The sequence below is a fragment of the Catharus ustulatus genome, chromosome 28 (assembly GCF_009819885.2).
Source record: "Catharus ustulatus isolate bCatUst1 chromosome 28, bCatUst1.pri.v2, whole genome shotgun sequence".
Classification (NCBI taxonomy): domain Eukaryota; kingdom Metazoa; phylum Chordata; class Aves; order Passeriformes; family Turdidae; genus Catharus; species Catharus ustulatus.
In genome coordinates, this window is record NC_046248.1 from 4,299,699 (window position 1) to 4,324,074 (window position 24,376).

The window sequence follows — 24,376 nt, forward strand, 5'->3', positions numbered from 1 at the left end:
GGAGGGTGAAGCTGCAGAATGAACCCAGCACCCAGACCTAAAGGGAATTGCATTTTCCCATTTTCCCTGTGCTCTGGCCCTGCTCAGGGTGGGGAGTCAGGAATCCAGCTGGGATTGGGGTACAGAAGCTGCTCTGGCCACCCCATGCCCTGCTACAGCACAATCCACACGTGGCCAAGGGGGTTTGAAAGCATTCAAACCTGGAAACTTGCAAAACCCAAATTCCAGGAGGAAAAGCCACGTGTTATCCATGGGATTGTCCCCAAATTTCCTGCATGCCCAGAGCACCTTGGCAGCAGGGGCAGAGGGGAGCAGGTCCCTGCTGCTGCCTGAGGCATCATCACTCCCTCCCATCAGGGACATTTCAGATGAGGCAGCATCCGTGCTTCAGAAATAATGAACTGTGATTGCACAGGATGGTGGCCAAAACACATTAGAGCGAGAGCTGGGGAGAATTTCTCAAATAGTTTTTGTCAAACGAATGGCCCTCTTCCAAAAATTGGTAATTTTTGCAATTCAGCCCCCTCACCAAGAAGTTTCCAATTTTCCCCACAAACCTCTCAAGTAACACATTCAATTTCTTGTCTCCTTTATTAAGGGTTACTGGAGAAAACAGCTCTTATCAAAAACAAAAAATAAAAGGGAGAAAAGAGCAGAAGGGAAAGGAGACTGTGAGAAGGAATAATGAGAGTTTTGCTTTTTCACCTCTAAAACTGCAACTATTTCCCCACGTGAGTATTTTTGCTATTTTGGAGCTTCCTCCACCTCCCACAGGTTTATTTAAGCCTGCAGAGAGCCCGAGGCAGAGGGGATGAGCCAGGCTGGGTCAGGATTCAGAAAAGGCAGCACAGAGCAGGAACAGCCCTGCCCTCACCCCTGTGCCCAGGGCAGGTGTTCCCTGGATTCAGGGACCCAGCAGTGCTCCCACCCCGCTGATTGTGCCATTCATGGCTTTGCACATGGAAAACATCCCTGCTTCCCCTTCCACTTCAGTGCCTGGAGGAGTTTCTATAACAACAACCCTCCTCTGCCTGGGTATTTTGCCCTTTTCTGACCCGGAGATGGGGCAACTCAGAGGTGTTTCAAAAAACTTCTGTTCTATTTTCAGTCTCATAGGAAGGGTGAGATAATACAGATGTTCTAATTCACACCATCACAATCAGAAGCCAGCTATTTCCTAATTACACCACATTATACTATCAGCTCCTGTCACATCATGCTGCAAAATGCCTTAAAGCCAATCATCTCAAATCTTCTGTCAGACCCTCAGAACTCCCTGCAAATCCATTTCCCACCCATGCTGATGTCCTGGCTGCACATCTGGCATGTTCACACCCAAAAAAAGGAGGCAGAGGACACAGGGTGAAGGTTATTTCTGTGTCACCCGTGGGATATTTCTATTCCAGCAAACAGAACAGCAAGGAAAAGCCTGGTCCTTGCAGCAGGGGAGATGTGTGTGTGCCCCTGCCCTCTGCTTCCCCTCTCCAGCACAAATATTGCCCTGCCAGGCTGCTGCTCCATCCCTGCAGCTCCAGGAGCAGTTTCAGCCCTGGCACCCCCCTCCTGTGCTGGGTTTGTGCCCTGTGAGCAGCACAAAGGCTCTGACCTGTCCCTGCTCCCTGCCTGGCTGCTCGCAGCTCCAGGAGCTTTGGGAGAGCATCTCTTAATTACCCAAGCATAATGAACTAAAGCAATTTGTAGCAGAGCTTGTTCTGCTCGAGTCAGGAGCCTTTTATCTGGTGAATCAGTGACCTGAACATTCTGCCACAGAGCTCACAAATCCCAGGGATCCAGCGCTGGGGTTTGTGCTCCCTGCAGTCCCTCTGCCTATGGATAAACAGAACTTCACCTGCTCACAGCATTTTGCTTTTTTGCTTTTTTGTTGGTTTTTTTTTTCCCCAAAAATTGCCTGGAGGCTTTTCCCATAACAAAGAACAAGCAGCTGGTCTGATTGGAGGCAATTCACCCACAGCACAAAGTCTGTTCTAAAACCGATTTTAGAGCCACCAAAAGATTTGAAGATCCTTCCCTTTCCTGCTCCCATGAAATCTGGTGAGCTGTAATTGCTCCATGAGATTCAATTTTGGCATGGCCTGTCCCAGATCTGGTGTCCTAAACCAAAAAACTTGGACTGAGTTGCAAGGAAAAACAGATTAACTTGTCTTGAGGGACAATGATGCCTTTGCCATCCTCAGCACCAGAAACATTTCTGTCCTCTAGAATAAAATCATATAAAACATCCTGACTGCATAATAATCTCACTTCTCGGTTTTGATTCTCCCATTGTCCCCAGGAGTGCCCAATCTGAATGACTTTGAACTCAAGGATATCTTGGAGCAGGCAGAGGCTGCAGCACGTGGAAAAAAAAATGAATTCATGGAGCAGAGAGCTGCAGAGCAGAGGGCCAGGAGACCCCAGAAAAGAATTCCTTCATCCAGGAGATCCCAGCAGAGATTCCCTTCATCCAGGACATCCCAGCAGAGATTCCCTTCATCCAGACAAATCCCAGCAGAGATTCCCTCCATCCAGGACATCCCAGCAGAGATTCCCTTCATCCAGGACATCCCAGCAGAGATTCCCTTCATCCAGGGACATCCCAGCAGAGATTCCCTTCATCCAGAGATCCCAGCAGAGATTCCCTTCATCCAGAGATCCCAGCAGAGATTCTCTTCATCCAGGAGACCCCAGCAGAGATTCCCTTCATCCAGGAGATCCCAACACAGATTCTCTTCATCCAGGAGATCCCAGCAGAGATTCCCTTCATCCAGGAATCCCAGCAGAGATTCCATTCATCCAGGACATCCCAGCACAGATTCCCCCCATCCAGGAGATCCCATCCCAATCCCTGGGCAGGTTTTGGTGATCCTGGCCCTTCTGCAGGGATGTGATCACTGCCACATCAGGCAGGGACCCCTCGCTGCAAGCAGCAGCTTGAGCTAAGCAAAGTGGAAAGTAAGCAAAACTCTCAATTCATCCCCAAAAGCAGTGCAGACAGCACAATTTCAGAGCAGAACAAGGTTCTCCAGTTCACAGCAAGGCAGGGAAAAGAAAAAAACAAAAACAAAGCTTCACCAATAATTCAGACTGCTGCTTCCAGAGGAAATCGTGAGGCTGCTCTTTTTGCTTTAAAGATTTTTTCCCTATGAAAAATATTGAATCCCAAACCTTTCCTGTTGCAACACCTCAAAAAGAATAAATAAAACTTCACTCTCAGGGAAGGGAAAGCAGGGCAATGCCACGAGGAGGAGGAGGAGGAAAGGAAAGCAGCAGCACAAAGCAGAGCGGAGGCGCCTCTGCCATCGATGTATTGAAAGCCCTAATCACAATCCCATAAAACAGTTAACTTGATTAAACCAAGCATGATTTAGGCATGGTTCCCTCACTGCTGCTCCTTGTTTTCCTGACAGGGCTGATCTGTCAGAGGCTTTGCACTGCCTGTGCCAGGGGAGGGTGTTCCAGCCAGGAATTTCGGATTCCTGTCCCTTCCCCTCTGTCCCTGCTCACTCACACAGCACCAACTCCCCATGTGCCCCCACTCCTGCACTTGGTACAACTCATCCCAATTCCTGCCTGCTGATAAAAGGAGACCACGAGAGGGATGCTGTCCTTGGGTGCAAAAGCTTCAAAACCTCCCCAGCAGCTCTGTGCTCAAACCACACAAACTTCACAAATCCCAGCCCTAACAACAAACAAGCACACAAACAGCACCCAGAAACCCAAACCTTTTCCTCTGGGTGCAAGGCAAGGCCAGGGATGCTCCATCCCCAGGTGAGCCACAACAACCAGTGGGTGGGAGCAGGGCTGGAGCTGTTCCAGCCCCAAAAACCTGTTGCACTGCCAGGGACAGGCTGGCAACAAGTCTGCTGTGAGGGATGGGTGCTGGGCTGATTTACACCCAGCTGACAGGCACAATGGGCTGCTCCTCGCTTCCCACACGTCCCCTGGGAGGCTGATGCTGGAGGACAACATCCTGCAAGCCTTGCTGAGCAGACCAATATCAGCCCCGAGCCAATAAACGGAGATAAATCAACACCAGCACTTCACTCTTGCTGAAGTCAGACTAATTACAGCACACAGCACAGCCCAGAGGGGCCCAGGCAAGGCTGGCTCACAGAAACCATTTACAAGGGCACCTGTTGGCAGGACAGGGGAACAAATGTCAGGTTTGAGCTGGCAGAGAGGAGGTTTGGATGAAATGCTGTGAAAAAAGCTGTTCCCTGGAGTGGATTTCCCAGAGCTGTGGCTGCACATCCCTGTGTCCAAGGCCAGGCTGGGATGGTGGGATTTGTCCCACTGGATCCTTTCAAGGTCCCTGCAACCCAAACTATTCCATAATTCTGTGTGAGCAGCTTCCCTTGCCCTCTGCTCTGCGTTTTCTCTGCCTTTGGCACCTCGTGGAGGTCACATCTGTGGCAGGTCACTGCAGGGAGGACAAAGGGAAGAACAACCTGCCCAATTAAAGCAGCAAAGAGGAAAGGCTGATGGGTTACACAGCAAAGATCTGACATTTGAAAAGAGTGGTGAGAAAATGTGAGGAAAAAAAAAAAAAAAACCCCACACATCTTGAACCACTGTCAGGCTGCAGCAAAAGGAGCATTTGAATCACCCATTGCAGACAAGCTGAAATAAATCTGACAGTCCCAGAACACAGGTAACAATCTCAAAAGCACCTGGATTGGATTTGCTGCTGCAACAACCTAATTTTTATTTCAGTCCTCTCACACTCTCGGTGAGTAAATTCCCCTTTATATGCACAAAGAGGGGATGTTCTGCATGGCTAAAATGAATATATATACACAAGCAGCTACACAGAAATCCTGCCCTCTGTGCTCCCCCATCTCTTGGCTGTCCTCACTGCCACCACCAGACACCTGCATCATCTGCAGCCATGAAGATTATTAATTTTTTTTAAGTCTCATTTATTTTAGCTGCCTCCCTGAAAGCCAGCCCCAACCTGGAGCCCTTCTGCTGACACAAGGCCTTTAAAAAAAAATAATAATAAAAAAAAAGCCTTATTGTTGCTGTCAACGTTTACAAATTCTGCTGGATCCATCTGTCCAGTTAATTACTTTGTGCAGTAGCCTGTTAGCTCCTTAAAAAAAATGAAACAGCACCCAATTATCATTCTGGGCAGCTCGCTGGATCCCAGAGCAGCAGCACATCCCCGGTGCCACGGATGCTTTTGTTCCCCCTGTGAGCTGCCAGGCAGGCAGAGAGGGAGCAGAGCTCTGCAGGGATTGCTGCTCCTGCCGGGCTGAGGGCAGAATTCCCAGCTCCTGCTGACGTGAGGCTCTGTCACCGTGACACTGCTGCTGGCTCTCCCAGCAGCTCCTGCTGCCCATCCCCAGCTCTCCTGTGCTGCCAGCTCCCCAAATCTCCCTCTGTCCCCACATCCCTGGGGCTCAGACCCTTCCAAACACCAGGACATGGCTCTGGGGGACAGCTCCTCCTAACACACCCCTGAATGTCCCTGTGCACGTCAGGCTCCCTCACAGGAGGGTTTTGCTGGGGCTTGCCTTCAATGAGAGCATTTTTTTGCTGGAACAAGGGGCTGAATTCACTGCTTGGTGCTGTCTGCCTGCAGTTTGTTGCCAGAGTAACCGAGGCACTGGAGCTGCCAGGGCTGTGCAGGAGGGGAGGGCAGGGGATGAGCCTGGCACCCTCTGCCACAGCCCTGGGGACAGGGAGAAAAGGTCCCCAGACCTGCACAGGGCCAGCTCAGCCTGCACAGCTCCTAAAGGGGAAAAGGGAGAGGCAGAATCACTGCTGGCATCTCTCAAAGAGCTGTGAGCCAGCCCCTGCATCCCCTGTGGGGCTGGGATTCCAATTCCCACTTTGCTCCCAGCCTTTGGGGACATTTGGCTGTCTGTGCCTCACTGCAGTCATACCCAGCCTGTCACCAGGTTTTTTTTCCAAAGGTTTGCCCACATTTGAGGGCTTGGACGTGCACCAGGGCAGCAGGAAGGTCTGACAGGTCCCTGTGTCACCCTCTGGCCTGGGGCAGCCAGCAGGGGCTGAACAGAAGTGGTTTTCTTCCACAGGGAGAACATAATTCGTGCTTTGTGCACCCAGAGAGCTAACACAGCCCTGGCAGACAGAGAATGCAGTCTCTGCACATCAAATAACACCCCGGGATTTTCCAGTTTCAAGGCTGAAGTTTGCCCATCCCAGTTGAGCTCTGCAGACCCCCAGGCGACCCCTGCACCTCCCTCCTTCCCCTAGATTTATAAATTGGGTTTTCCACCTGTAACCAGCCCCTCAGCTCGCTCCCCAGCCCGTTTCTGGAGAGGTTTTTGCAGATGAAAACAGACAGTGAAAGAACACAAACACAAGGCTCCCCCCTGACTTCTCAGCACTCTCCTCTCACAACATCACTAAGGCCAGGGGAAAATAAAAACCCTCCTGAGCCAAATGACTGCAGCCACACTCAGCTCTGCGTGGGGAGAGCTGTGCTATCCTGCACATGGAAAACAATCCACACACGGGCTTTGGAGACTCCTCTGCATATGAAGGAGCTCTGTCTCTCTGCTGATTCCCTCTCCCAGGCTCTGTGAAGTCAGGAGACCCAGCCAACCCTGCCACGCACAGCGACTCGCTCCCTCGCCGCCTGCTTTGCAATTTTAATTTCTCACCTTCCTAAACAGAAAAAGATTTAGCATACCCTAGTCAGAAATATTTAATTTTCAAAAATTCTTCTCTATTTTTTGTTTTTTTTTTTTTCCCCTTTCCCCTGGAAGCCTTGAGATAATGACGTTTTCACATAACACCCATCTCAATTTACATAAATCTGCTCAGGAAGGATGGACTGCACATCTCAGGGAGCACAACCACAGTCAACAAATCCTTCCCTGGGAGGATTTCCCAGAGAAGCTGTGGCTGCCCCATCCCTGGAAGTGTCCAAAGCCAGGCTGGACAGGGCTTGGAGCAGCCTGGGATGGTGAAGGTGTCCCTGCCCAGGGCACTGGATGAGCTTTGAGGTCCTTCCAGCTCATTGTTATTCCATAATTACCACTATCTCTAATCAGCCAAGGACTGAAAAAGGTCAAAAAATCCATCTCAATCCCTAACAAGGAGACCTCTGCTTGTTGAGGCAAGTCTGGCCTGTGTTTAAGAGGTTCAGATGATTTTCCTGACATGGCAGAGTTATGAATTAAATCTAAATCCGTGCATTACTGTCAATACTGCACAGGCTGCTCAGTGGCCACAAGGCTAAAACAAAGCACCAAGAGAGAGCCATGAAACCCCAAATTCTCAGTCCCCAGGGCTGTGGCAGCCCCAGAAGCAGGCAGAGGTTGAGTTTGGGGCTCTCTGTGTGGGGAGGGAGGCAGTGCAGGCTGTGGCACTGACGGAGGAAGCGAGGGAAGCAGCAGTAAATGAAGAGCTCTGTTAGTCCTCCCGTCCATCCAACAAGCTCAATCCTTCCAAGCCATTTGTCTAATCTGTTCTTTAAAATCTCCAGTGACAGATCCTCTGCAAACTCCCTTAGCAATCTATTTTAGCTCTTCACTATTTTTACTGTTCAACAACGTTTCCCGATGTCCAGCCTCAATTTTTCTTGCTGCAATTTCTGCTGTTGAGAAGAGTTCATTCTCTCTCTTTCATTGGAGATTGTTTCTCTTTGATTCCTGGGGGCTTGTGTTCAGGTTTCCAGGCCTTAATAAATCAAACATTACAGCACAGAACTGATGGCCCAGCTTATCTGGGCTGCCCTCTGCAAGCCCAGCTCAGGAATTTGCTGTTGCTGAATTGCCTGGCAGACCTTTGCATGTGGCCCAGCACAAACAGCAGCTCTGTGGGTCAGGATCCCAAACTGGCCACCAAAATTAAACAGCAACAGCCAAACCTCTAAATCCTGATTTTTTCCTTACAGAGAGCACCCAGATGTGGGCACCCACAGCAGCAGTTTGTTTCAGGCATTAATTACCTGCAGAGATGGAACAGCTCAAAGGTGATTTTTGTGCCCAAACTGCAGATGAGAGCTCCCACCTCTGAAACATTGGATTGTGACCTTGGGAAAGGAGAGGAGAGGGAAGCAGAGCTCTGCTGGGACCTTGCAGCCACAGCCAGGGCCAAGGCCACACAAACTGGGAATGGATGGGGGGAAATAATGGGAACATGCTGGGAAGGAAATGGGAAAAGGGCAAAGCTCTCACCAGCAGGGAGGGGCACAAGCTCACAGCAGCAAACTGGGGAGGGACATCTGTGCCCCCAGCCCCTCCTCACACACAGATTTCCCTCTGTGAGCACCCCAGGATGAGAAGGAAATGCTGTGGGGTGAAAGGAGCTGCCTGCACCCCATGCAGGGAGGGTTGGAGCAGCTTTACTGATCCCAGGGTGCTCCTTGCCATGGTCCCCCAGCCTGCCCAGGTCACTGTGTGCTCCAGCAGAGCTGTGTCCCCAGCTTTGGCTGGCCCCTAACACCAATAACAGGGCCAGCTGTGTGTCCTGCAATGGTTCTGTGTGTCCCTGGAGCCCATCCCAGCATCCCCACAGCCCCAGGGGACAGGGACAGCCCAGCTCCTGCCATGGCCTGAGCCATGCACGGCGCTGCTCGAGGCTCCAGCAGTGCCCAGCCAGCTCAACAGGATCATCCCAGAGCAAGAACAAGGCTGCAGCACCCACCCAGGGACATCCCCATTGCTCCTAAAGCAGCCAGCCCTGCCCAGCACCACAGCTCTCAGGAGTTCTGCACCTCACACCAGGTGGGAGAAGGAAGCAATGCAGGCAATTTTCCTGCCTGCTCCCACCCAGAGCTCCCTGCCAGGGCTTTTCTCCATCACAACCTGGCCCTCTCCATCCTTCCAGCCCAGCCCCTATCACTGTCACACCCCTGGTGTCTCTCCTTTATCTCTCTTTTCTCCACCCAGCCTTTTTTCCCTGCTCACAGCCTCTTTTCCCAGGAAGGATGGGGCAGCAGCTCCCAACTCATCACCTGAGACATTAACAAAAGCAGATGCAATTATTTGGAAGCGCTGCTCCCCTGATGGATTCCATGCTGAGTCTCTGCAGGCTGTACCCATTTGTTCCCTGCCTTTTGCTCCCAGATCCCATAAAGAACTTTTCCCTGTCATCATTAGGGCTGGTGCCTTTTTGTATTCACTGACTAACTGCTCCCAGTGGCTCCACATTAAAAAAAAATAAAATCCGTGTAGCTTGATTCCAGTTGCAAAATAACAATACCCCAAACACAGAACAATTCTCCTGGACAGGAGTGGGAACATGACAGCAAAACACTCAAACCCCAGCACAGCTCATTCTGCCAGACCAGAGCCTCACCAATCACATCTCCCTGTTGTTTAAATTAAGGAGTTTCATCCACACCTAGGAGGAAAAAAAATTAAATAAATAAAAACCAGCACATGCACAGCAGCTTGATAATTCTCAGCCATTTCCCCGATAATTAGAGGTTTTAGATGCTCTAACAAGGCGAGCACCAGTTCCACCCACGGGGCAAAGTTCAAGAAAGCTGGAGGAAAGTGAACAAAAAAAAAAAATGTGCAGTGAATTAAAATTCAGCAGCTCGTCATCTCCGTGGGAACACCCAAGTACACAAGACAACAGCTTCCTTTAATTAAAAAAAGACTCATCTCAATCTGTTTTCCACAGTCTTTTTTTTTAAAATTCTTTTTAGGAAGAGCATTTGGAATTTTTGTTAGAAATCCACAGCTGTCCATCCAAAGCTACCTCCTTCCACACCTCTCATTACTCCCAGTTAAGAAGGGTCACAGGAACCCAAATTCTGACCATCATTTATCAATATTCAGACCCACTGTTCTTGGAGGAGGGAGTGGAAGGGAAATGGAGTCAAACATCCACCTGCCCTTCCCAACACTGCCAAACCCCCACAGGGTGTCCAGCTTGTCCACCCTGCTACACCTGCATTTCACAGATGTTTTTAAAGCTGAATTTAGCTCAGCAAGCTGCCCAGCTGTGTTTCACCAGCCAGGGAGAATTATTTATTTTAAATCTTCTTAGCTTTTCTCCTGTTCCTGTTTTCTTTTGTTGGCCACTCCAGAGCTGCCTGATTTCTGAAACAGTGCCAGGGAGGAATGAGCTGAGCAGGCAGAGCTGGGGGCACAGGGCTGTGCCCAAGCAGATGGCACAACAGAGCCTGGGTCAGCTGTGAGCTCCTCGTGTGGAACACTCAGCTTTGTGCAAGAGAGGCAGAAAAACCAGAAACAACTCGAGTGTCCCCAGCACAGGTGGGGGTCCTGCCCCTGACCTTGGGAAAACACTCAGGGCTAAGCTGAGAACAGAATCAGGGATCATCCCATCCTGCTGGGAACAGGGACACCAAGGGGACAACAACCCCCCCAGTGTGACACCAGCCCAGACCCTGACTTCAGAGTTTGCCTTGAGCAAAGTTCATCCCTTTCCCAGGAAGGATTCATCTCCTCACCACACTGGAGCTGTTAATTACAGCACAAACACCCCAGTAATGGAAATGAAACGAGCTGGAAACCTGCCTGCCACGTCCCCAGGAACAGGCTGCACATTTCCTGCCATCAGCAGTCCTGGTGGTCCCACAAAACACAGCCCTCACTCAGTCAGGGATTCCCAGAAAACAGGGGGATGCACTAATTACAAAGATCATTGAATAACAAAGATTTGGGATTTAAAAACCATCCCATGGGCTGGGACATGTTCCATGAGCCCAGGCTGCTCCAAGCAAATCCAAACTGGAGACACCAGCCCAGCTTTAACCTTTGACTCATCCCTTTAACTCCTGAAGATCCCAAATCACCCCCTCCTGTGTGGGGGGAAAAAAGGAGGCACAACTTCCCACTGAAAGCACCAACACTGCAGCATCAAACTGGGAAAGGAGAAATAAAACAGTAAAAATCCCTTTACAGCATCTTGAGTGTCCACTCCACAAGAGGCTGCAGCAAAACTCTTCATTAGTCACGGCTGGCAAACTTGAGAGGAGCAAAAAGGAACCAGTGAGTAATGCAACACTATAAAAATATAACAATATAATAGCAGAATCAAAACCTCCACGTCAACAAAGCTACAGAAAGCAGGGAGGGCTCGAGCCAAGGTAATACAGCCCAGAAATTCCATCTGCACAAGTGCATTTGGAGCACCCCAGCCATCCAGAGCAGCTTGGAAATGGTGGGATTGCAGCCCTGGCATATGCACTGATGCACTGAGACAACCATCATCTCCCTGGCCTTGGCAATCCCTGCCAGGAATTGCCACTCCAGGAAGGAGCAGGTGAGGGGTAGTGGCTCCATCAAGCATATGTGACAGCTCTAAAAGCTGCATTTATGCAAGCAAATGGAGCAGAGCAGCTGCACTGCATTAACACCGGTGCCTGCAAATGGGACTCGGATATTTTTGTGACTGGAAATGTGCTCAAGGAGAAAAGTGCTCTGAGTTGTGCTTTCAGAGCAGCATTTCCAGCTCCTGGAGCATCACCCCGTGCTAATCTGCAGCACAGGCTTGTCCCTGCTTTACAGGCAGAGAAAAGCCAGGAGTGAGAGTGTCCCTCACCAAAACACCCAGCCTGGAGAGGGGAACAACTCCAACAACTCCAGTTCCCAGCACAAGGACCCTGCAGACACTAAAACCACACAAACTGCACCATGACCCCAGCTAAGGGCTGGAAAGAAGGATTTTGTCATTCCATTCACTATTTGGTGATTTCTGACCTGTTGCTCAAAGCCCCCAGCAAGAGAATCTCCACCTGCACCTCCCCAGGCTGATGGAAAATGAGATTCTGGTTTTTGTGACAAAGTTAAAGCTGCACATGGCCAAAATGACTCTGACTTATGTCTTTTATCACCTCACATTTCTTAAGCCATTTCCCCTTGCTGGAGGCCACCTGTGGATAGAAACTTGGGCAATCCTTTCAACTCTGCAACAGCTGCAATAAACCCTGCAGGATTTTCCTCTTGATGTGATGATATTCCCAGAGACCAGAGAGCCATGGAGTAAATTCTTATATAATATGAAAATTGACTTGGTCTCCAAAGGATAAGCACGTCAAGATCCTAAAAATCATTTTTTTCCTTACCAATGCAATAAAGATGTGATTGAAAATGTCGTGTTCTGGGTCTGTGAGCAATATTCTCATAACTCATCATCTAAAACAAATTGTTCTTTCATTTGTACAAGTTAGAGGAGATTCCCAGCCAGACAAGCTGAAGGCAGGAGTTTAAACAGATTCTGCATGGCAGAAGGAATATTAATTTCTCTCCCTCCTGTATAAATTAAATCACAGTTTCTCACCTAGGGTTAATTAATCTTTCCAAAGGTGCTGCATCCCACCAAACACACACCAGGAAGATCCTTCACACCAGCAAAGCCCCACCACAAATCTTAGAGCTCAGCTGCTCCATCTGGCAGGGAAGGAATAATTGAATATGCAGAACTACACCACAAGCCTCATTCTTTGGAGGGAAAACACAATTTTTTGTGTTCACCACCACTCAACCTATTAAAATTTTAGATTTTAGCACCCTAGGTTACGTGTAAACTGCGCATATAATCAATCTTGTTCTATATAAAAATGTAAACAATATTTTTACTATAACTCTATAAACACTATCTAATACATTCCTAAAGCCTCCACTAAAAACATTAATATGTTTTTCAACCTTCACTAAAACTTACATTCCTACTTTAACATCTAAACCCTGTACTTAGTAAAAGCATTAAAGCTTTATATACTAAAACTTACTGACTTATTTACTTATCTTAACACTTCCACTTAAACTTTTACTTTATGTCTAAGTAACTTAATATACTTCAATCCACCCAAAGGCTTTAATTCAATCCCTGCACTCTAATCTCTCCCTTAAAAATCCAGGGAGTCTCCAAACTCACCAACTCCAACAGGGCATCGCTGGGATGTGCTGCCAGCTCCTGGCTGGCTCAGAGGAGGATTTGGAGGATCCAAGGACGTGGATCCCAACCCTGTGCTCACCTTGGTGTGTCCTGCACGGGAACCTCCCACACCTGAGCGCTGCCAGCCCCTGCAGGGAGCCAGAGCAGCTTCCCCAGAGCACAAAAAGGCTCTGACAAGGACCCAGGGCAAGGCTGACACCAGCCCTGTCACCAATTACCTGATTACAGAGCCATTTCCAGAACAGACACCATTAGCACAGAAAGCTTTTGGCTTCTCCTTCCCCCCCTCTATTCCCATAAAACACCATTCACTCCCATAATTGAACCTCCAGCAACAAAGCACCTCTAATGATCAGAGCAATTGCTGGGGGAGCTCAGACCCTAAATCCAGGCAGACAACAGCTCCTGGACCGAGTTCAAACACATCCCCTGCTTAAATTCTTGTCTAGGGCCACTTAAAAACCCTGAAGTATTAAGGCATTAAAGGTACTTGGGAGAGAACAAGGATGGTGTGCAGGCTGAGCTGGCTGCAAAGAGGAGGAGATGATGCTAATTATCCAGCTGGTAAAATGGAATCACTGGGGGGAGGAATGAGCAGCCAGGCCAGCTCCTGGTGCCAGAGCAGCTCTGTGGAACCAGGGGCAGGGCACCCACCTGAGAGGAGCAGAATGACATCAGGGGGTGACAGGCAATCAATGAACACTCCATCAACACTTACAACATCACTAACTTAAGCAAAACGTGGTTTTGCAAATGGGAATCTCTGCCTTGTGCTGCTACAGCCCGAATTTAATTTTCCTGGAAGGGAAAGAATGAGGAGCCACCCTCTGAAAGGGAATATCCTTCAGTCCTGCACAGAGCTGAGTCCAAGAGGGGATGGAGACAGGGTGAGGCTGTGGATTCCCACCTGGAATCGCTTTCCCTGTGGAAAAGAGGGAGCAGCACTGGCTGAACCTCCCCTCCCAATCCCTGCTGAAGCTGGGCTCGTTTCCAGCTTCATTTTCTTGCTTTTGCTCCTTCCCCACTCTGCAGCTTGAAGGTTGGTGAGGTAAGAGGTGAGAGCAACCTTCGAGAGCAGCCCCGTGCCCTAATTAACATGCCAGCCACCCACTGAACTAATGATGCCTCTTCATCTCCTGGCTGGCTCTGCTGAGCACCTCTGCCAGGGGCAGGGGGGATTTGTGGCTGCAGCAGCCTCTGGGTCTGTGCAGGAGGCTCAGGAGGCTGGAGAATCCCATGGGACAGCAAGAGGAGAGCAGAACCCATCAGACACCCTGCACACATCCAAACAGCAATGTTCCACTCCTAAAAGCAGTGGGAAAAGGGGATTTTTTAACTGGGTAAGCCCTGCACACAAGCTCAGCTGTCAGAACCCAATCCCTTCCACACTACAGCCCAAAGCCCTGCTGGATTTTACATCCCAGCTCTCCCCCACATCAGAAAGAAAAAAAAATAAAAATCATAACATAACTGTACGATTTGAAGGGCAATAATGACCGTTTTCAAAAATCTTGTTTGAGTTGTGACTGACTCATGCTGAGCTTTTCCCACTCCAAACCTGCAGTTGACCTAAAAGAACGCTGGCAAGATGTATCATTTCAATTTAAAGAACAGCAAATGTACCAAGTCCTGGGTAATTTGCTCCTGTGCTTAAATATAAAGCTGTACAAAAATAAAACATGGTTTTTTCTTGTCTGGATTTATCCAGCTTGAGCACCCAGCCACAGAACCACGGCCTGCATCCCAACCTTTGCCTAGCAAAGTCTCTTCCCCTGCTTAAGCACTGCTGGGCAATAATCAAATCACTCCCTTTTGTGAGAAGAAGGAGATTGGGCTTCAGTGTCTCTCTCTGCAGCCTGTTTCACAGCCCTCACATCATCCCCGTGGCTCTCCCCTTATCTCCCTCCAGTTTGCCAACATCATTTTTAAGGTATAGATACCAGGGCTGCACACAATGCTCTTCCTGCTTGTATTCATTATTTCTCTGCTTAGACAGCCCGAGATAGCATTAGCACTCCTGAGGATTCACAGCACAGCACAAGACCAGCCAGTTATTGATAAGATAATGAAATTAAGCTGCTGCTTCTCACCTTGATGTGGCGGCTCCCGGGGGTTCCTCGCGCCCAGTGTGGGTTTTACTCCCCGCTCTCGTTAGTGTGGATTAGTAAATTATCACAGGGGCTGCCTGTGCCCTCTGCAAACTAAACCCCACACCCCCACATCCATCCATGTGGGAACACGCAAAACCTGGGCTCAGAAGTGCTGCAGGCACCCCAAAATCCAATGGTTGCTGTCAGAACTCCAGGCTGGGAGAGCGGAGTCGCTGCCACAGGTGCCTGAGGCTTTGTGCTCCTGCAGCAGAGCCCCGTCCTGGGAGCTAAACCAGCTCCAGCATCCCAATCCCAGCAGTGCCAGGACACCCCTGCCTGTACCAAACCTGCCACACCAGCAGTGCCAGGACACACCTGTCCTGCCTGTACCAAATCTGCCAATGCCAGCAGTGCCAGGACACCCCTGCTCCTGCCAGCACCAAATCTGCCAATCCCAGCAGTGCCAGGACACCTCTGCTTCTGCCAGCATCAAATCTGCCAATCCCAGCAGTGCCAGGACACCCCTGTCAGCACCAGATCTGCAATGCCCAGCAGTGCCAGGACACCCCTGCTCATGCCAGCACCAATTCTGCCAATCCCAGCAGTGCCAGGACACCCCTGCCTGTACCAAATCTGCCAATCCCAGCAGTGCCAGAACACCCCTGCCTGTACCAAACCTGCCACACCAGCAGTGCCAGGACACCCCTGCTCCTGTCAGCACCAAATCTGCCAATCCCAGCAGTGCCAGGACACCCCTGCCTGTGCCAAATCTGCCACACCAGCAGTGCCAGGACACTTCTGCTCCTGTCAGCATCAAATCTGCAGTGCCAGCAGTGCCAGGACACCCCTGACTGTACCAAATCTGCCACACCAGCAGTGCCAGGACACCCCTGCTCATGCCAGCACCAAATCTGCCAATGCCAGCAGTGCCAGGACACCCCTGCTCCTGCCTGTATCAAATCTGCCACAGCAGGACCACAACATTCCCAGCACCAATTCTGCCAATCCCAGCACCACAGCATCTCCCAGAGATGTCCAGCACAGCTCCTGCCTCTTTCCCAAGCCAGGCTCCCACTTCCCTGACTGCAGCAGGATTTTGGGAGGCAGGAAAAGCCCTGGCCCTGCTCCCCCCAGCCCTGAGGTTCATTTTGGGTGGTGCTGCCAGTGCACTGCAGGCTCACAGGTGCCAGATGGAAGCTGCAAACTCATCCAGGATCTGCACCCAGGGCTCCAGCATCTTCCCCTCTTCCCTACCCCCAGCCCCACCAGTTGGGAGTTCATCTGTCTGGATTTTCTCACCCACAGACAGGAAAAAAAAAATTGTCATAGAAAATGTGCGAGCACTGACATCTTAAGACAAAAAAAGATGCAGATTTCTCAACTGTTCACAGCACATTATGGAAATACATTCTCAGGGACTATTAAATATGGGATTATTGACTAGATGAGCAGCAGCTCAATGGACTGGCTTGCAAATATGTCTTTAGACAATTCTTAAAATGCAGATTAATTATCTAACAGACAAGAATATTTTTTTTTTCCTACAGACTTCCTAATGATCTGTTGCATAAACAAATATCCAGACAGTTTTGTTTGCACTTGTGGTGGCTGCAATGCTCTTCAATAACTAAATAGTGACTGAGGAGACTTAAATCTTATTTAACATCCAGCAGGAACACAACAAAAGGCACGTCAGTCCCAATCACTGAGAGCCACATCTCCTCAGAGACCCGTGGGAGGTCCAGCTGCCAAAAGATGCTGATTCCCAACCACCGAACTCCTGATATTCCACAGAGCATTAAATTCTGTGTTTATGTCATTAAAACAACGGCATCAATGTCCATCATTAACCCCCCAACCCCTTTGGAAATGAGCAGTGTTGCACTAATGAGATATTTTTCAGTGCTCTGCAGATTCAGGAAAATATCCCTGCTGCCCATCCGTGCTGGAATTCCATTTGGAAGGGGAACCATTGCACTGAGCCCTGCCCTCACCTGCAGATTCCTTCTCACCTGTTAAGCCAGAATTTTAAAATCCCATCCTGATTTTGATGGGTGTAACGCATAGCACAGCGGTCATTTCCTCATTGTTGTTAATTAACTCATTATTTGTCATTTGTGCTTCCCAACCCCTGCATTGCCTGGTGCCTTTTGTGATCGCTTCAAACGCTGTTGGGTCTCAAACCCGACGCAAAGCAAGTGTGAAACATTATTATTCCAGCTTCACACCCACTTTCCCTCGGTGTGAACAATAATGCAGAGTGTGAGACAGTGATGAATGGGACCTGGAGAGGACCAGATGCTCGAGGAGCATCAGCACAGGCTCTGCCCCGAACGTTTCTCAGGCTAAAAAGAGATGTGATAGCCAGGGCTGCACACTCCATCCTGAACTGCAGTCAGGAAATGGGAAATGGTCAAAGAGCAAACGAGAAAACAGCGAGGGCAAACAACGAGTGTGGGCAGAGGGGCAGATTCTGTGATTAACTTCTTTTTTGGGGTGGAAAAAAGCAGTGCATATAAGAGTTGTGGATCAGCAGTGGTTGCAAGGACTGAGTTTGCAGCCCTGACTCAGCCACTTCACCCAAAGCAAACCACGTTTGGAGCAGTTCTGAGACAGCAGCAATTTGCTGCTTCATCACAGCCTGCAAAGGCAGAGCTGCCCCGAGTGAATCCCAGAGCAGTGACAGGAGCCCTGCAGTCCCCAAGCCTCTGAGCAGGGACACAAACAAACCCTCAGCATCAAAACACCCTCAAAACACAGCAGCTCCTGCACTGAGCTAAAACTGTGCTTGGCAGAGGAGTTTACACAGAGGTCAGGGCCGGACAAGGGGTGTGAATCAATCCCCTCCTGAGGGGCACAGATATCTCTGATATCACACCCGGCTGAGGCAAGGAAAGAGATTTCAGTTCACAGGGTGAAACTGCTCCAGCAAGAGCCAGGCAGGGCCCCAGGGATGCTGCCAGAGGATCTGTGTCACACTGAAACATTAATCTTAAAGAAATTAGGATTTTAGTTAAAAGTTAGAACAAACTGAGCTTGAGATAGTTACCTAAAACTTAAATAACTGATTGCCTGTCAATTTATGTTTGCTCAGCTCTGCTTGCAATGGGAAAGGATGAAACTGGTAGGTAGGTCCAAAGAACACAAACAATTGCAACCAGAAACTCATTCTTTGCAAAACTGGAGTTGCCCCAAAAGCCATTTGTATTGTCATTGATAGAAAAGGTCAGGGTGAGGAAGACTCACCTTACTTCCTCCTTTTGAGACCCCTCCCCACAAAAACGAGCCCAGACTTAATTCAAGAAGCCAACCACGCTGCTTAATTGCCATTCCAGCTAATTACCATGGGAAGCAGGGATGGGAGGGGCTGGTGTTATGAATATGAATTTGTTTGAACCTTTTGTCAATAAACAGACTCTGTGACCACCTGGAATTTCACAGTGTGTATTGGGGGTTACCCCACACTGCTGCCCAGGGCTGAATAAACATTCACTTTGTAACTTTAAATTGTTAGAGAGTCTTTTGTCCTCACAGTTGAGTGTCAGTACTCATATTTTGGTAAATCAACACAGCTCAGGCAGAGCTGGTCCCTGCTCCCAGGGCTTTGCACCATTATTCGTGGCTGGTCTCGTTTGTCTTTTCTCAGGATGAACGACTCAAACAGTTTTCTCCTGTTCAGGCTGGGTTGTTCATTGTTTCTTATCAGAAAATACAGAAAGAGTGGTAGCACTTCCAGCTCTTTGCTAGAAGTGGAGAAAAATGGCCCCAAGGTCTTTTAAAGCTAAACAGTCCAACAGAGAATTAACACCTCTATTATTTATACTCTTAACCCAATAACTAGATTGCCATGACCCTTACAGTGACACTGGCTGACCAAACAGAGATTATTACTTGAAATCCATGGAGAAGGAAGAAGATGAAAAAAGAAAGAGGCACTACCCAAAATTCTTTATCTTGTCCCATACTTACCACTATGCTACAGAAATGTTAAATTTAAAACCCATCACCCTGTGGAAATACACACTTCTAATTCACTACACACTCATGATTTCTACCTCATCATTCATATTCAGAAGCCTCCAGGGCTTCAAGTCCAGAGCAGTGTTTTTCAGAGGGTCTGCACCTGGAAGCACAGATAAACTCCAGATTTCAAAGATCCAACAGTTCCCCACCAGTTCTTCTCCTCCTCCCTTACACACACATCGTAACAGTCCCCAAAAAGGTGAAAAAAATTTCTTTTTTTAAAATAGCAAGCTCTTTAAGGAGCTGAGCACATGTGCCTGAGTGGGTGGGAAATCAGTGTTATTATTATGACTTTGTGCTCACGGGGCCTGAGACCTCAGATGACTTGTTTGTGCCCTGCACAGATTTTTGCAGACTCATTATAAACCCTGGCAAAGAGGGGTTTGTAAGGTCACAGGAGAATTTCCATTAACTGGAGCCTGGCTGGGCATTGCCAGCATGATCTATGCTTCCCATTTATGCAGATACAGGGAGGCCAAGAGGAAGCTCCTTTGCTTTATTTCCACATCATTGTGCTGATGCTGAGCTCACCAAATAAACAAACTGAAAAGCCAGTGGGGAGGAAGGGGGAAGGAGCAGAAAAAAAAAAAATACAAAATGCTGTGCCTGCCTGTCTCCCTCATGAAGGATGCAAATAAATTCTGCAGACTTTGAAGCCAGGAGATGAAAATCCCCCAGTGCTGGATGGCTCAGCAGGTGAGGCACTGTGTGGGTATTTTGTGCCAGAGCTGCTCACGTGCAGTGGGTACAAGGAATAAATATTGGTATGGGGATGAGAGCTGGCTCAGGGAGGTGCAATCCAGCAGCCACAGAACCCTCTGGGCTCCCCAATCCCCCTCCCAGCACCCAGACTGCACAGACCCTTCAAAGGCTTCAAGCACAGAACATCCCCAAGGTTCCGGGTTGGAGGCACCATGGACTTGGGGGGAATCACCCCAGAGATGGAGAGCTTATCTCAGCCCTTTCATCTGTTATCTCAGCCCTTTCATCTGTTATCTCAGCCCTTTTCATCCCTAATCCCAGCCCCTTCATCCCTTATCCATCACCCACCCCTTGGAAAACCCAGGGATGGCCCCAGCAGGAGGTCAGGGCTCAGCAAAGCTCCCCAGGTGATGCCAAGGCAGCAAATCCAGCGGGATGCTGGCACAGCCAGACACCCAGAGCTCAGCAAATCCCTGAGCTGGGGGCTTTGGGAGGAGCAGATGTCAGTGCAGAAGCTCACAGAGGGCAGAGAGCCCTGCTTGCCCCAGCACCTGCAGCTCATCCCCACAGCCCAGGGAGCTCCTCAGCTGCACACAAACCACACCAGCTCCTCCCTGCACGTTCTCCTGCTAGAACCCCACAGAATCAGCCAGGATTTGTTATCAGGGAAGGATTCACTCAGCTTTTCCCTTTTTTTTTTCACGTGCTCAAATCTGAGTTACACCAACTGCTGCTGCAGCGGCCGAGCCAACCCAGCAGCTTTGCCTCTTCATTCTTGTAAAAGCAACCCCTTCCTGTTAGCATGTTCACACTCCCTAACCCAGCTCTGATCCATTTCCACCTCCAAATCATTAAAGATAATAAATAAGCCCAGCCTCAGTGTGAGGAACCCTCACATAATCACATATCTATGCTCCTATCAGCACTCGGCCATTGCACTTCTATTTTCTGCAGCTTAACTAGGAAAGCCAGCACTGAACTCTGCCCCTTATCCCACAGCTATTTATTGCCCACATTCTGCTATTTATTTCCTAAAATAGTCTCTTTTGGGTGGATTTAATGAAATATCCAAATAAATTAGGCCAGTTGGAAGATGCTGAACTCTTATTTCCTCAGCCTCAGGAAGGAAGGGTTCCCTACTGGGCAGCCATCCTCTGCATGTAAACTGTGGTGATCTGACCCCCAGGGATAGACCATCCAAATATTTGAGGGATAATTAGACCCTTCCAGCAGGCACAGAAAGAAAAACTCACTTGCCTGATATCCCAGCTCTTGCTCAGGTTTGGTTTCTGTACAGGCAAAAATTCCTGCTGCACCCACCAGGCTCCTCTGCCCACTGGGGCTCCTGCCTTGGAAATGGCCAGGGAGGAAGAGGAGGAAGAGGAAGCATCCTCCCCTTTATACCTGCTGTTTTACACCTGATTTACCTCAGGTCTGTGGATTTGTAACATCCTGGGTGCATTCCCCACTCTTTGAGCAATGCAATCCTGCTAATTCCCTGCAAACGGGCACTGCCAGCTCTGGCCCTGTGAGCAGCATGGAAATGATCCTGGTTCATCCTCTGCAAGGTGTCCCTGGCCAAGGAATGAGATGAGCTTTAAGTTCCCTTCCAGCCCAAACCGTTCTGGGGTTCTCCACTCACTGTATTTTCCTCCTCCTTCATCACAATTAATCCCACATCCATTAGCAACCCAAATCTTCCAGAGGCAGCAGAAAATCCAAACCACAAAAATCCCTGGGTGTTACCACCACAACCTGTCCTTGCAAGCTGCATCCCATAAATGAACTTATGATGGGGATCCTTAAAATTGCCTCCTCACAAGTTTTACACCTTCTTTTATCTCTCCAAGTCCCCCATTTCTCCTGTCAGGGAGCCCAGGACAGCGTCAGTGGCTGTGCTGAGGTGACAAAGTGGAGTTTGCAGCTCCAACAATCCCATAATCTCCTCTCTGGACAATTTTTTTCCTCACGGAGCTGCTGATTCCCCAGTGATTCCTCCCTCAGGTCTAAGCAACACCCTCCAAGCTGTTCTCATCCTGCTCAGCCACAATTTCACTGCTCCTCCTGTTCACACACACAAGAGGTGCCTTGTTTTAACAGATTCCTCGCCTTTCATGTGCTGCCTCAGAAACCTTTTGCCCCAGAACAAAAAACATTTCTGAGGAGGCTTGCAAAACTTCTGTCTTGCCTTCTGCCTGCCTAGAAGCATGAAAAATAAATAAAATCTGACCCCAACAAGCGCTGCCCACGAAGATCTCTCCCCAAAGTCAGTGAAAATCAATATCCACACCTCAGGAACATCAGCAAGCCTTTAAAAAGGGCAAGACATCGACAGTCTGCACCTGCTGAATGCTGAGCAAAACCAGGATAAAGCTTAGATTGCCTTCAAAATAATGAAGTTTCTTGGAAGACAGTGCTCTCCTCAGCCGTGTCTGAGCCTGAGGATGTATCTGCTCCTTCATCACCTTGCTCCTCCTCTCCCCTGCTTTTCCTCCTTCCCCTGCCGACCCCAAAGCCTTTCCCACCCAACCCAGTGAAAACACCCAGCTTCTCCTCCAGCCAAGCCTTCCCTCCTGCCCTGCTTCATGTGGAAAGCCAACAGGTTCCTCCAGAATGTGATCCCACATGGAACACACAGATCCCACATGGAACAGATCCCACATGGAACACAGAGATCCCACATGGAACACAGAGATCCCACATGGAACAGATCCCACATGGAACAGATCCCACATGGAACAGATCCCACAGGGAACACACAGATCCCACATGGAACACACAGATCCCACATGGAACAGATCCCACATGGAGCACAGAGATTCTACATGGAACAGATCCCACATGGAACAGATCCCACGGGGAACACAGAGATCCCAGATGGAGCACACAGATCCCACAGGGAACACACAGATCCCACATGGAACACACAGACCCCACATGGAACAGATCCCACATGGAACACACAGATCCCACATGGAACAGATCCCACATGGAACACACAGATCCCACATGGAACACAGAGATTCTACGTGGAACAAATTCCACATGGAACAGATCCCACATGGAACACAGAGATCTCACATGGAACAGATCCCAAATGGAACAGATCCCACATGGAACACACAGATCCCAAAACACAGCCAGGTGCTTTCCCACAGAATTCCCCATGCAATCAGGCAGGATTTGGCTGGGTTTGGTCTCTGCTGTTCCATCAGGCAGACACAGCACTGTGAGCACACAGGAGATGAGGTTCCTGGCACACTGGAGCTCTCAGGGTGGTTTGGAGGCAGCTCTGCCCCTTCCTTGCCTCGCTGCTCCTTTGCTGAGCTCTCAGGAGCCCAGGTCCCCAAATCCTGCCCCACTCACCCCCAGATTGCTGAGTGCTCCTTGGCACCGAGCTCTCCAGACCTCTGCCAGCCCACATGACTCCTTGGCTGATTTTCCTTGCACAGCTTGCAAAAGAAACCTCCAGCAAGAAACTTGCAGCAGCAGCAGCATCTCTGTGCCTCTCGAAGCTGCTCCAAACCAGCCACTCAGAACCAACCTTTTCAAGGAGATGTTCACGTCTTTATCCCAAGATTTTGGGGTTCACCTTCCTCAGGCAGCCTGTTCCCACCACACAGGAGCCAGATCACAAATGGCCATTTAAAGGAAATTTTAAATACAGAGCATTCTCCTTCCCTGCACTGCCACTCTCTGCTCAGCACAGCCTGCCAGCAGCTCCCTCTCCCCCAAAATTCCAGATGTCTCATCCCAGGGCATTAATTCCTGCCAGGTGCAGGGGAAAGCACCACCTGCAAACCACAGCAACTTTCCCAACTTCTGTCTGTGCCCATCAGGCCCAGCCCTGAAATGGAAACCGAGAGGGGAAGGTTCTGCCTCTCACCATCGATTTCCCCACGCGGATGCTTCCCTTCAAACCCCCGGCTTCAGACACATCAACACCGAAGCCGGCTCGCACCGAGACACTTGGAGCACGCCTCGGCGCGGTGGGAGCCTCACTGCGGATCGCTTCTCCCCCTCCGTGCAACGAGACACAGCAAAGCACGGCAGGGATGCTCCGGCACGGCCGCATCCCCTCCTACCTGCGAGCACACCCGGCTGAGCACCCCGCTTCTGCCAGCACAGCCGGGCACTCCGGGGATGCTCCTGGCTCTCTCCGATGCTGTAATTCCCTGCTCGGTGCCCGGGGAGGGCTCTGTTGCCTGCAGCGCTCACATCCAGCCGGGATGTGGCTGCCCGGAGGAAAAGCTGCCTGGCCTCGCCTCGCCGAGACAGAAGGGGTTCGCTCCTCCTGGGGGGATCTGCCGTGGTGTGGGGGCTGCTGGAGCCCCGTCAGAGCGGCCGGGATGCGGTGGCAGGGCGAGCCGAGCTGTCCCCCAGCATCCCTGGCTGGTCCCCGGGGAGGCGGGCACGGCGCTGGATGCTCCGGCCGGCAGCACCGCCCCACGGAGGACACGCGAGTGGGGACAAAGCCAGCCCCACCAGCGTCCAGTTAACTCCCCCAGGGCCACGATCCTGCCGTCTCAATCCTTCCAAGAGAAAGAATCCGGCCCGATGGATGGCGAGAGCCGGGCAGCATCTCGCACCTACGCAGAGCCCCGGCCCGAGCCGCAGCTGAGCCGGAGTTTGGGCATAAATCAGCCGGGATAAAGTTGGGCCTAGGAAGAGGTTTGTACACGGAGTTCTCCGCGCACACTGCCCGGGCTCGG

General features: G+C 50.0%; 1 protein-coding gene across 1 annotated transcript in view; it reads right to left on the reverse strand.

Moving 5' to 3' along the window:
- The window catches only part of GRIK4 (glutamate ionotropic receptor kainate type subunit 4), a 183,714-nt gene extending 159,670 nt beyond the window's left edge, over nt 1-24,044 (reverse strand). Inside the window, exon 1 of the mRNA XM_033081660.2 lies at nt 23,750-24,044. The gene's annotated coding sequence lies outside the window, so the exon portion shown is untranslated. The remainder of the gene's footprint in view (nt 1-23,749) is intronic.
- Between the last annotated feature and the right edge of the window lie 332 nt (nt 24,045-24,376).